Source organism: Schistocerca serialis, chromosome 1, assembly GCF_023864345.2.
Source record: "Schistocerca serialis cubense isolate TAMUIC-IGC-003099 chromosome 1, iqSchSeri2.2, whole genome shotgun sequence".
In the NCBI taxonomy this organism is placed as follows: Eukaryota; Metazoa; Arthropoda; class Insecta; order Orthoptera; family Acrididae; genus Schistocerca; species Schistocerca serialis.
In genome coordinates, this window is record NC_064638.1 from 375,489,262 (window position 1) to 375,503,848 (window position 14,587).

The 14,587-nt window shown below is 40.0% G+C and overlaps 1 protein-coding gene across 1 annotated transcript in view; it reads left to right on the forward strand.

Moving 5' to 3' along the window:
• LOC126470883 (glutathione peroxidase-like) overlaps positions 1 to 14,587 on the forward strand; it is a 118,879-nt gene that overhangs the window by 72,514 nt on the left and 31,778 nt on the right. The gene's annotated exons all lie outside the window — the stretch shown is intronic.

Consider the following 14,587-nt stretch of genomic DNA (forward strand, 5'->3'; position numbering starts at 1 on the left):
ACTTTGCTATCGTTCTCAGGCAGAGCCGGTGTAGCAACACAAGGATATTGTAGCTCCTGTCAAAGATTACCAAGCGACATGGTTCTGCTTTGTGTGAGATACACATATCAATATTTACGTAAGGAAGACAATTTACGTAAGAAATAAAGTGACCAAAATAACATGCACACCTCAAAGTGTGACCCCAGTAACACGAAATCACTCTTATATTAGTTCTGGCATGGAATCAAACAGCCTCCGAATATCGTCAAGAGGAATTTGTTGCAATGCCTGAAAAACATGCATATCAGTTCATTAAGATTCCTGGCTATTGGCTTGCATGAAAACACAGCACGTACTGGGTGAACGTACATTCCTCAAGGCGTTCGTAGTGTGGACTACATTGTAGGGTCTTGCAGTATCTTGCAGAAGTATGGCGTCAACGCTAAACGCCGCATGCCAACCAGAAATCTCACTCTATCTTCCAGTGCTTTGCTCCCGACAGTTGACGGTAATGTAAATGAGCGTTTGGCGTCATTGGCCGGAAGGCCCCTTACAGGGCAGGTCCGGCCGCCTTGGTGCAGCTCTAATTACATTCGATGCCACATTGGGAGACCTGCGCGCTAGATGGGGATGAAATAATGATGAAGCCAACACAATACCCAGTCCCTGAGCGGAGAAAATCGCCGACCCAGTCGGGAATCGAACCCGGGCCCACGCTGACCATGCAGCTATCGGGGCGGACATGGTTCACGGGACACTCTGCCTATAACTTTAGACGGATTTCAGCTGTTGTCATCAGCCTATTTGTCAGTGTCCGTTGAACAAGCCTACTACCTCCTCGCCAAGTCCTCCTCCTGGAAGGACCTGTGCCAACTGCCACTGCACCACTCTTGTTCAGAGCTTATCTCGTCACCGCTCGTTATGCAGGCACTGAACTAGGGTCAGTATGATGTCCCCATGTTCCTCATGGCAATGATTCACCTTCCACCAAATCCGAAAGAAAGCAATAAACTGCACGCGCATGTCCTCTGCCCAGGCTGTATTGCGATTTCTACTTCAAAAGTTCCAGGAACTTTAGATACACGCAATTACCATCGTGTATTCACACCATTCTTCATCCGTGGGAATGGCTCTGTTCAGTACTGACAATAAGCTCGCATGAGGATGAGATTTTCATCGGCACATCGCAGAGCCATGAAAATTTGAGAGCATCAGTTTGGTAGCGTTTGTTCAAGTTGTTCGCGGTAATCATTTTCCATTTCCGTCAGTGTAACTAACTTGAAAATGGCATAACAATAACTACGAATAATGTATACGTAATCTGGATCGACTGAATGGAAAATAATTATTTAAATAAACTTTTTAATATAACAGATTTTTGAAGCGCACTAAAAACTATAAAATAATTTCTCCCAGCCTCATACATATTACTGACCCTATACAGATAGTCCTGAAAATTTGCTGTTGTATGTTTTTAACAACTAGGACAATACTTGTAAAGTTTAAAATGAAAAACTTTGAGCGCATGCAACAGATAACTGATGCGCATGAACAGGTCACTTAAGTCACTAACAATTTTATAGCACTGCAAATAATACAGACTGCTGAGCGACTTTTCTCAACGACAGCTACTCTCTACACGCCTAACTATTACCTAATGCATGCACCCCACGCTTTTAGTTTTAAATTTTACAATTTTTTTCGTAGCTATTAAAAATTCACAAGCTCACATTTTCAGGACAAATTGTATTGTGTTAGAAATGAGTACGGGACTAAAACAACTTATTTTATAGTTTTTAATCCCTTTTCAAAACGTGTTATGTTAAAAAAAATATTTAAATAATAATTTTCTCCTTTTAGGTTTTGTGTGTGTGAAATTTTTCAATCGATTTCAAACAATTTGTTCAGGTTACAACAGGCATAGCTGAGCCAACAGTATATTGGTTCCTTCACGTGTATCTCTCGAAAAGAGCTGAAGGTAAAAAAGAAACACCCTCGACCTTACACAGGGGTCCATAAGCAATCGTTCTTACTGCGAGACATTCGCGAAGCGCTCGTTATTACTACGAAAAATTCGCGACTGAGACAGGGAAAGAGGGAAGTAGCATTGGTACACAAAGTATCCTGAGCCCTCACCAGACAAGAAAGTGAGTTCTTATTGCATTGTCATCCAGCTCTGAGCTATGCTAAAAGTTTCGGGACTCTAGTTTAAGGCGAAATTAGTTGAAAATTAATTGGAAAATTAATAAACAGAAGAAAGGACCTAATAAAAACGTGTTAAAAATATGTGGGACGAGTCCTGCACTGCAAAAGAAAAAAAAAGTTTCATTAGTCAATAGGAGTTCCCACAAACATGCTTCGCCTCCCATCTTTTTGCACATCTGAAGAACTGTGTTGTTAGAAGAAGCCCTGAGTCCACGAAGTTATCGCAACCACAGATAAATATTTTGCAGATTTTCCAGAATGACCACTAGACAAATGTTACGCGAGGTGAAACGCGACTAAATCGGAAATATTAGTGAATTAATAGTCTAAGAAACAGTCCATCAGTGCCACGTATAACGAGAAATTCGACTCACATTTATAATAATGTACAAGGTTATTACAAATGATTGAAGCGATTTCACAGCTCTACAATAACTTTATTATTTGAGATATTTTCAAAATGCTTTGCACACACATACAAAAACTCAAAAAGTTTTTTTAGGCATTCACAAATGTTCGATATGTGCCCCTTTAGTGATTCGGCAGACATCAAGCCGATAATCAAGTTCTTCCCACACTCGGCGCAGCATGTCCCCATCAATGAGTTCGAAAGCATCGTTGATGCGAGCTCGCAGTTCTGGCACGTTTCTTGGTAGAGGAGGTTTAAACACTGAATCTTTCACATAACCCCACAGAAAGAAATCGCATGGGTTTAAGCCGGGAGAGCGTGGAGGCCATGACATGAATTGCTGATCATGATCTCCACCACGACCGATCCATCGGTTTTCGTAAACTTTAAACCATGAGATTGCACAAAACACGTTAACTTTTGGTGAATTGCGAATTTGCTGCACGAATGCGTGAAGATTCTCTACCGCCCAGATTCGCACATTGTGTTTGTTCACTTCATCATTAAGAAATAATGTTGTTTCATCACTGAAAACAAGTTTCGCGCTGAACGCATCCTCTTCCATGAGCTGTTGCAACCGCGCCGAAAATTCAAAGCGTTTGACTTTGTCATCGGGTGTCAGGGCTTGTAGCAATTGTAAACGGTAAGGCGTCTGCTTTAGCCTTCTCCGTAAGATTTTCCAAACCGTCGGCTGTGGTACGTTTAGCTCCCTGCTTGCTTTATTCGTCGACTTCCGCGGGCTACGCGTGAAACTTGCCCGCACGCGTTCAACCGTTTCTTCGCTCACTGCAGGCCGACCCGTTGATTTCCCCTTACAGAGGCATCCAGAAGCTTTAAACTGCGCATACCATCGCCGAATGGAGTTAGCAGTTGGTGGATCTTTGTTGAACTTCGTCCTGAAGTGTCGTTGCACTGTTATGACTGACTGATGTGAGTGCATTTCATGCACGACATACGCTTTCTCGGCTCCTGTCGCCATTTTGTCTCACTGCGCTCTCGAGCGCTCTGGCGGCAGAAACCTGAAGTGCGGCTTCAGCTGAACAAAACTTTATGAGTTTTTCTACGTATCTGTAGTGTGTCGTGACCATATGTCAATGAATGGAGCTACAGTGAATTTAAAAAATCGCTTCAATTATTTGTAATAGCCCTGTACTTCTAAGTGATTTGCAAAGATTTGTGTACTGAGGCCTGCCATCCGTAAATGGCTGCGAGTTTAGTGAGCGACAAAAGAGTGAAGCGATATCCAACCAGGTCTCACACGCGGCGCGCCCCGCTATCTATGCTCCTTGAACTGTCCGACCCGTCGGCTCGTTGTGCTACGATAAACTTGGACCCCTGGAGTCCGCCCAGACACGCTCTTCCAAGTGACATGCAGGCCAGAACATTCCCTGGTGTACCAGTGATTCAATAACTGCCTTACGGCGTCTGAGCATAGTATTATGCGTCTTTATTTATGTCACGATGAAGGCGTATCCAATCCTGTGCAATTCTTTGATAACATATTCCCTATAGAGAAGAATCTCTTACTGATCTAGGCAAGATAATACTCTGCAGGATCCATTGGAAAATTGACCAGAACTGTCCGAAAGAGAGACAGTCCAGACAGATAAACATAACTGGACTGGAGTTTGAAGAAGACTTCTTCAAATAACTGAGTTTGTGATATTGTACCATCAAGCTCGCTATGACATTGGCGCTACAAACTCATTTATTGCTCGGTTTCTGTGGGTGTCCGTTGCTCATATCAAACACAAGTGAAGCTGCGTCACCAGAGGTTTTATATTGCATGCTAGCAGACACGCACGCACGCACACGCGCTCGCGAACTCCCTGTTTATCTCGAGTTACACAGTCGTTTTGGACCAAGTTCTGCAAGTGGCGAGAAAGAGCCAACTGTCACATCATCTGACCAAAATATTTACATGTCTGCAGATAGGCAGAGAAACGACAAAAGCAGTTTCATGGGGGCGATTTATGTATATTTCTGGGCATGATTTTCGTAAGATCAGTCGTTTTCTGTTGTTGTAGTTTCCACTTTTCCCCAACAGGACGCAGAAATTGGTAAAAAATTATGATCGGCGAAACATCAATATGAACGTGTTTCGATTTTTTTTACGAAGAATTAAAAAATAAGAAATTTCTTTTAAAGGAATTGCCATTCAGTAGGGTCGTTATGTTCTGAGGACCTTCGGAACTACAGAGAGACACGAAGTTCCAAAAGATTTTCTGTTAACCATACCGAAACATATATCTTCCAGTTTCTAGGAGCCATTTATGACAGACCACACGGAATTGTACGACCATTACTGCTACAGGATGATGCTTTTCTACCATCAATATTTTCACTATCAGCCTTAATCTTGACAGAAGACGTATCAAACCATTCTACATGTGAAACACCATCTGAAACGGGATTAAAATATGTCCATGTCAGATTTAAATATTAGACACCCAATTGCCCCAGAATGGTGGGGATTAAAATAATTTATTGATATTATTATTCTATACTGTCTAGTTGCGTATAATTTTCTAGCTTAAGGCTGCATGTGCAGTTCCATATCACTTGAGATTTTGAGGTATGGTTCTAGATATTTTGAGAGCGCGCGCGCGCACGCGCATCAGAATGCTCGTCCCATAGGTACCATGCTATATAACCTAAGCGGGAGGTATTATAGTTTTTGAAGGTATTTATCGTTTACTGGGAGTACAGATGGCCTGTTATCACTTTCACTGGAGACTCAACACCTTTTTAAACATTCAAAAGCTTATTAAGTAATTAACAGCAACATTAAATATAACCCGTCAGTGATTTGCTAAATACAACGGTATGAAAGACCAAGTGCAGAATCTGAAGTACAGCACTACGCGCGCCTGTGTGTGTGTGTGTGTGTGTGTGTGTGTGTGTGTGTGTGTGTGTGTGTGTGTGTTCTAGAAGCATCATTCTTTCCTACGTCTGACAGACAAGTACAGCATTTTCTATAAGATTATATTTTGTTTCGTTTTGTGGTGAAGAAAATGTAGCTATAAAATATTTTGATAGGGTTTTTTTTTTTTTTTTTTTTTTGAAGTGCTGTACTTCAGATTCTGCACTTGGTCGTTCATACCGTTGTATTTAGCAAATCACTGATGGGTTATATTTAATGTTGCTGTTAATTACTTAATAAGCTTTTGAATGTTTAAAAAGGTGTTGAGTCTCCAGTGAAAGTGATAACAGGCCATCTGTACTCCCAGTAAACGATAAATACCTTCAAAAACTGTAATACCTCCCGCTTAGGTTATATAGCATGGTACCTATGGGACGAGCATTCTGATGCGCGTGATAGAATTTTTGTAACCTGGCTCAGAACGGACCCAATGGAAACTGACACCAGATAACCGGCATAGTCTATCAACGTTCCTTTTTTGTTTTTGGCATTAATAATCGGCACACAGGACACAACACTATATAGTTACACCAACCAGACTAACACAGTCGCGACACTCACTGGTGTGAAAATTGTTACCTTCTGAAAGTCGGAACGACACCAGCGGCCCTAGCGACGGGGAAGCATCCGTACGATTAACGTTGGCTTTTAATTATTTTTCTACTTAATTAAAGAAATAGTTGTTATATTTTCCGTTCCAAGCATTAGTAAATTATCGATAGACACGAATGATCGTGAAATAAATGTAAAAACAGACGAATCTCATTGATTCTGTGCCATGAGCTACAACATAGCCTATTGACGACGAAATGCATTCGGATATGTTTATAATTGCAGCTTATATCGTTGAAATCAGGAGAATATAGAACGGCTACTTTCCTTGACACGCAACAATTTTATATGGAGACTAATGATTTATAACTTCTTAACACTTCACTCTGCTTCCAACGCACCAATATTTTTGTAAATGTAACTACTTTGTTTGAAAGGTGAATGTGTTAAAGATACTTGCCGTTTGTGGCTCAATAGCAACAATAGCGGAATTTTTTTTTGGCTGAAAAACAGCTTTATTGCTTTTTGACGTTCTATTATTTCGTCTGTGTTCTTTTCCTCTTATCTACAGTTGTGGTGGCTTATTTGGTACGTGAAATGATTTAGGTAATGCGTTCCATACAAGTTTTCCTCGTTCCATACTCATTCACTGATTGTGGTGGAAACGTAGAGAGCAGAACTTCACGTTTTGAGTAGGCATAGTATGTTTTCCTGCAAATGTCAAGTTTTCTGCTGTTTACTAGCCATTTATTGTATCTTACAAGAAAACGAAATTCTTCAATAAATATCTGTAGGTTACACGATAATCGTAAATATCTGTTCTGTAATATACCGCTTCATACCTCCCTGAGCCATTAGGACACTAAAGAAGGCAGATGTAGTTTCATTTTTTAATTATTGTCTTTTTTATGACAACGTACGCTCTCCGTTAAAAAAACTGTGTTACAAGTCAATAGAGACTATACAATTCGCACTCATCTAATATCGAATTCTTAAGTATAGATTGCTGGCCGCCTGGGGCGCTGCTGTCGCAGAGTATAACAAAAGCTTTCCCTATCATTATTCCAAAACTTCGCACACTAGTCGGTTGACATTTTCTGCTGGCTTCTAATTACAGTCGAGGAAATTTCACAACAGAATGCTGATTACCGGTGACCAACCTAACACGAAGAAAGATTAACATTTACACTATGTGTCTCAGGAACTGGAGGAACATATTAATGATTGTTTCCCATTTAAGTAGCTGCTATATCTCAGACAGTTGCTGATATCTGGATTGGAATATGCTAAGCAGTTAAAGGATTTTATTGAAGAATATATAAGGAAGATAACGTCAATAAAACATTATTATTGAAATGTGAGATACACATACGACTTGCCAAATAGGCAACTTGTTAAAATGTGCAGTGTTCTGCAGTTTGTTAAGCGGTAGATAGCGTGATCCCGGATAAATCATTTTTATCTATCAACAAAAATATCTAACGTTAACTGTGACGAATCAGCCACATAATTACAGATACCATGAACGTACAGTAGTACAAGTTTATGTGCCAACTAGCTCTGCAGATGACGAAGAAATTGAAGGAATGTATGATGAAATGAAAGAAATTATTCAGATAGTGAAGGGAGACGAAAATTTCATAGTCATGGGTGACCGGAATTCGGTAGTAGTTAAAGGGAGAGAAGGAAACGTAGTAGGTGAATATGGATTGGGGCTAAGAAATGAAAGAGGAAGCCACCTGATAGATTTTTGCACAGAGCACAACTTAGCTATGATTAACACTTGGTTCAAGAATCATAAAAGAAGGTTGTATACATGGAAGAAGCCTGGAGATACTGACAGGTTTCAGATACATTACATAACTGTAAGACAGAGATTTAGGAACCAGGTTTTAAATCGTAAGACATTTCCAGGGGTAGATGTGGACTCTGATCACAATCTATTGGTTATGAACTGTAGACTAAAACTGAAGAACCTGCAAAAAGGTGGGAATTTAAGGAGATGGGACCTGGATAAACTGACTAAACCAGAGGTTGTACAGAGTTTCAGGGAGAGCGTAAGGCAACAATTGACAGGAATGGGGGAAAGAAATACAGTAGGAGAAGAATGGGTAGCTTTGAGGGATGAAGTAGTGAAGGCAGCAGAGGATCAAATAGGTAAGAAGACGAGGGTTAGTAGAAATCCTTGGGTAACGGAAGAAATATTGAATTTAGTTGATGAAAGGAGAAAATATAAAAATCCAGTAAATGAAGCAGGCAAAAAGGAATACAAACGTCTCAAAAACGAGAACAGGAAGTGCAAAATGGCTAAGCAGGGATGGCTAGAGGACAAATGTAAGAATGTAGAGGCTTATCTCACTAGGGGTAAGATAGATACCGCCTAAAGGAAAATTAAAGAGACCTCTGGAGAAAAGATAACCACTTGTATGAATATCAAGCGCCCAGATGGAAACCCAGTTCTAAGCAAGGGGAAAGCAGAAAGGTGGAGGGAGTATATACAGGGTCTATAGAAGGGCAATGTACTTGAGGACAATACTATGAAATGGAAGAGGATGTAGATGAAGATGAAATGGGAGATATGCTACTGCGTGAAGAGTTTGACAGAGCACTGAAAGACCTGAGTCGAAACAATGCCCCAGGAGTAGACAACATTCCATTAGAACTACTGACGGCCTTGGGAGAGCCAGTCCTGACAAAACTCTACCATCTGGTGAGCAAGATGTATGAGACTCAGACTTCAAGAAGAATATAATAATTCCGATCCCAAAGAAAACAGTTTAATAAGTCACTGATGCAAAATACTAACGCGTATTCTCTACAGACGAATGGAAAAACTGGTAGAAGCTGACCTCGGGGAAGATCTGTTTGGGTTCCGTAGAAATATTGGAACACGTGAGGCAATACTGACTCTACGACTTACCTTAGAAGCTAGATTAAGGAAAGGCAAACCTACGTTTCTAGCATTTGCAGACTTAGAGAAAGCTTTTGACAATGTTGACTGGAATGCTATGTTTCAAATTCTGAAGGTGGAAGGGTAAAATACAGGGAGCGAAACGCTATTTACAATTTGTACAGAAACTAGATGGCAGTTATAAGAGTCGAGGGGCACGAAAGGGAAGCAGTGGTTGGAAAGGGAGTGAGACAGGGTTGTAGCCTATCCCCGATGTTATTCAACCTGTATATTCAGCAAGCAGTGAAGGAAACAAAAGAAAAATTCGGAGTAGGTATTAAAATCCATGGAGAAGAAATAAAAACTTTGAGGTTCGCCGATTACATTGTAATTCTATCAGAGACAGCAAAGGACTTGGAAGAGCAGTTGAACGGAATGGACAGTGTCATGAAAGGAGGGTATAAGATGAACATCAACAAAAGCAAAACGTGGATAATGGAATGTAGTCGAATCAAGTAGGGTGATGCTGAGGGAATTAGATTAGGAAATGAGACACTTAAAGTAGTAAAGGAGATTTGCTATTTGGGGAGCAAAGTAACTGATGATGGTCAAAGTAGAGAGGATATCAAATGTAGACTGGCTATGGCAAGGAAAGCGTTTCTGAAGAAGCGAAATTTGTCAACATCGAGTATAGATTTAAGTGTCAGGAAGTCGTTTCTGAAAGTATTTGTATGGAGTGTAGCCATGTATGGAAGTGAAACATGGACGATAAATAGTTTGGACAAGAAAAGAATAGAAGCTTTTGAAATGTGGTGCTACAGAAGAATGCTGAAGATTAGATGGGTAGATCACATAACTAATGAGGAAGTATTGAATAGAATTGGGGAGAAGAGGAGCATGTGGCACAACTTGACTAGAAGAAGGGATCGGTTGGTAGGACATGTTCTGAGGCATCAAGGGATCACCAATTTAGTATTGGAGGGCAGCGTGGAGGGTAAAAATCATAGGGGGAGACCAAGAGATGAATACACTAAGCAGATTCAGAAGGATGTAGGTTGCAGTAGGTACTGGGAGATGAAGGAGCTTGCACAGGATAGAGTAGCATGGAGAGCTGCATCAAACCAGTCTCAGGACTGAAGACCACAACAACAACCATGAACGTAAGTAATAAAAATGATCTGGACTTTCGTATATTTCTGTTTTAATCAGCACAATAAACACACATTCGAACTTGTTTACTTTCAAAGATATTTCTTGTGCTTCCCCATTTTAATAAAAAGTAATAAAAGGCTGTGCTTCAGCACTCCACTCCCAGTTGATGCAAGCATCTAATGAATTTATCGTCTGTCTCACGTCCCTAGCTGAACTTTTCAGAGCCACGGCAGTTTTCTACCAACCATTATTTCTTTTCCTTAGGAAACAAAGATAAGCGTGGTATGACACAAAGAGACTGCATTTTCATTACTCTTCGATGCAAGTAGTATTTATACTTTTATCAAAAATGTAAAGCATTAATGTTTGCCGTAACATTAAATAATCAGCTAAAATTTAAAAACTTCTATACTGCCATTCTACTTTCTCTTCTTCTGAAACAAATTTATTGGTAAACTCATTTCCCATTTCCTTGACTGATGGTGCCAATTACATGTGATCATGGATTCCAATGGTACAATTTTTTTGGCCCATTTGTCTTTGTGTCATTCCCGTTTCCATACTGATATTTTCGCATCGGTTCTGAACAGACACAGCTTCCGTAAGTTTGAGAAAAACTTCCACGAAATGACAAATTCGGCAAGTACTTACAGGAAAATGCAAGAAACTAGAACGAATTTTGAGCCAGCAACAGAGTGAATGCTGATTTTAACTTTTCTGACAAATTTAAACTATGAACTCTAACCTAGAAACCCGGTTTGGCATACAGTTTTAATTTGACAGAAAGTTTCATGCAAGAAACTGTTTCCAATAAGTCGCGAATTTCTTGAACTGTATTAGACTAACGGACGTCGACGTGGGGGTGCACACATGGTGGTTCGTAATATTCCACCCAAATCTGTGGATATTGCGCCTTCCACAGCAGGAAGTTCGACAGAATGACTAATAAATGTGATTTCAGAATTGTGATGTTGGAGTGGTTGCGAGACAGGCAAATAAACTGCAACAACTCAATGAAAAGGGCCGAACTATTAAGCAGAATACAAGAAGACAAACCAGCCATGAAAGTGTGCGTCGTGGATAAAATCGCTCAGAGCAGAGACCACAAAGCGGTCCGTTTACAGCACTACAACAGCGATCTAATTCCGACAGAACTAGCGTGGGCCAAAATAAAACACAATTTCGCGAAAAAGAATGTCACTGGGGACATGAAGAAAAATAGCAGAATCTTGTTGAAACTGCTTTCCTCTCAGTTACTGCCTATGACTGGCAATGTTACTGCAGGTAAGTACAGCAGCAGGAGCAAGAACATTGGACACGATAAGGAATAATAGAAATGGCCGTCGATTAAGTTACCAGCAATACCACGCCCTCAAGCTATGATAATGATGATAATAATGATCTCGAATCAAACACAGATGACAATGATCTTTAGTGAACATCATTTTGACAATTCTTTCAGGCACATTTAAATACACAGTGTAAAAACTACTGCTACGCTGTGTTTAATAAATGCAATGTGCAAACAGATTCCAAAAATCAGTTTTTGACATTCGGTTCATAGTTTCGTAAGTCGTAAATTTATCTACTGTAATTTTTCATTACTGTCGATAAATAATACAAAAATTGTAGGTAAGACTCTCGAGCATGTGTAAGTCAACAAATTAGGTGATTTCGGATCCGAGGGAACTGTCAGTTAAGCAGCCACCACGCCATACATACAACGGAAATACGGAAGCGTCCGATCCCGCCCGTCTGCTTTGACCCATGACGTCACAAATATGGCGGAAACCAATGCACCGCTAGTACACAGTGATCCCGTTCGAAGGTACTGTGGATTTCAAAGGCATAATTCTTAGCATCCGACATCTGGAATGATCTTAAAGTTATGAATATATAAATGCAAGGGAATTTCGCTTGTTTTCGTCAAGGGTCACATGTCGCTAATATTTTTGGTGTAGAAAAAGAAGGTAGAACCGCGGCCATTTTCTTCTTTTTTTTGTTTACATTTTGCGCGGCACTTATTTATTGCACGCGCAAACAAAGTTGACACTCAGCGCGGTGGCTGATGGGAGCGACAGCAACGGGTGTCAACTTTGTTTGCGCGATTAATACCGAGAAACATCGAATTTAGAACTATGACATGCAGGAAATTAGCGATTTATCAAACAAAGAAATTTTTAGCGATGAAATCCCTCCTTTTTCACTTTATAGTGCCAAGCGCTTAATCTTTGTTCATCGTTAGAGAAACTAAAATATTTAGCGAACGTTTTTATTACATACATCACAGAAACTAGAGCTACAGTTTCCCGTTGTAACAACTACAAACAAGAACATCACTTTGGAAATCTGAGTAATCCGGAGATAAGATTTATATATGATAATTAAGTCCTTATCAACAGGTTAACATTTCTCAAAATTTGTATATATTCAGCGGATTGAATGGCAGCACACTCCCACACTACCGATTTCATCTAGCACTTGTGTCATAAATGTATAGCAATACAGTGACATAAATTAGCCCTACGATATTAACTCACGATTACGCCGTCTCGATATTTTTAAACAAATAAAGTGCCTCCTACTAGTATAAAAAAATAATTGCGTATTTGTAGTACTTACCCATGAGAGGTAGCTTTCCTTCTTTGACGTATTCCGATTTCATTCGTAGCAGCAACAACTATTCACGATTGCTATTACTTGTTTAAAAACAGGATAAATCAGTGTACAGTTGAGGTTTCACTCTTAGCACAAAATATAAACTTGTGACGTTATACGTGAATCACGTGACTATTACTGTTTACTGTTGGTGACATTCTCAGAACGCTATGCCTTCTCCAGAGATATTCCTACTGAGAGGCATAGGCCAACGACTACAAAACTCCGTGAAGTAAATATTGCAGAATCAAACGACAAAAGGAAATACCGGTAGAATTTTACAACGGCTAACTTTAAAGCAGGTATTGTCAAGATTCTCATAACGCCACTTAGGATCGGCTGGGAAAGGTTGCCTGTTCGCTTGTGAGTCAGAGTAAGAACGACGTAAGGTAAAAAATGAAATTATTTCAAAATTAATTATTATGAACTAATCATTAATGACAGGAAAGCTGTGCTGTACTGCTCATAGATTTTTAACGTGTGGAAGCTACCACAGCAAGTATTGTAGATATTTACAGTGGTAGTCAAATAAAATTTACACGCCTTGGATCGTAGGTTTAGATAACGTTTTCCCGTTGTTTGTTACCTGTAAAATGTTATTAATTTTAGTCTTCGAAATATCGATAGACTGCTGCATTGGGAGCAGCAAACCTCAAGCGAGCGCATTCACGATGTGCCCTACAGGAAAAGTCAAGAACTTGTAAAAAATGTTTGCCTAGTGCGAGGTTTCCCAAACCGTTCCGCATAACATTGGTGGTCCACGGGAAATGAATAAGCGCTCCACGAAAAAACTATTAATAATATGGCGTTTCTCTTTTGGACATTTTGACGACAGTAATTTTTTAAAACTTTGTTATGATTCCTGTGTTACTAGTTATGACTTAAAATGTAAGCATTCACTGCTTGGGCGGCCGGAGTGGCCGTGCGGTTCTCGGCGCTACAGTCTGGAGCCGAGCGACCGCTACGGTCGCAGTTTCGAATCCTGCCTCCGGCATGGATGTGTTTGATGTCCTTAGGTTAGTTAGGTTTAAGTAGTTCTAAGTTCTAGGGGACTGATGACCTCAGATGTTAAGTCGCATAGTGCTCAGAGCCATTTGAACCATTCACTGGGTGAGAAGATTTTTTCATTTTAAAAGTTTTATTAACCTTCAAAATAAACATACCAGGAGTCTTATATTCCATCAAATGAAACGTTTGGCAATCACGGCCCTTACGTACTGTGGGTTTCAACGAACATTGTTTGTACAATGTTCTTTGTGCTTTCAAATTTAATGTATATCCCCATGTAAAGTTTGTTCCACATAGCACATGTCATGGAATTATTATCGTCCTTACGTCGAATGTACAGGGTAAACCCTAACTCTGCCTACAAAATTCTGGACGCTGCTGAGGGATAATTTCTAATTATTTTGGTGCAAGTGATCTGTAGCCTTTTATGACTCGTTATAGAATGATTGCATCTTTTATTTCATACACCCATTTGTCTTTGTATCTGTACCCTACTGCAAATATCTGCGCAAAAGTGCGATGTTTATCTTATTTGGAAACAGTCTTGCTCCATTTACTAACAGTAGTTGCTGTTGACAACATATTGCTCACTTCCTCTCAAGATTGCATACAGCACTTTCCGATTATGTATTTGGTTTGTTTTTCTTGCAGCGTTGTACGTTAGCAGTGATACACAGCAGTATGAATCGGTTTACTGATGAAGAGTTAGCCGACATGAACATGTGCTGGGTCACTTAATGCAATGGAAGAGCGGCACTACGAATTATGCTGTTGCATCTGTACATAGGCATCTACGACAGACCGACTA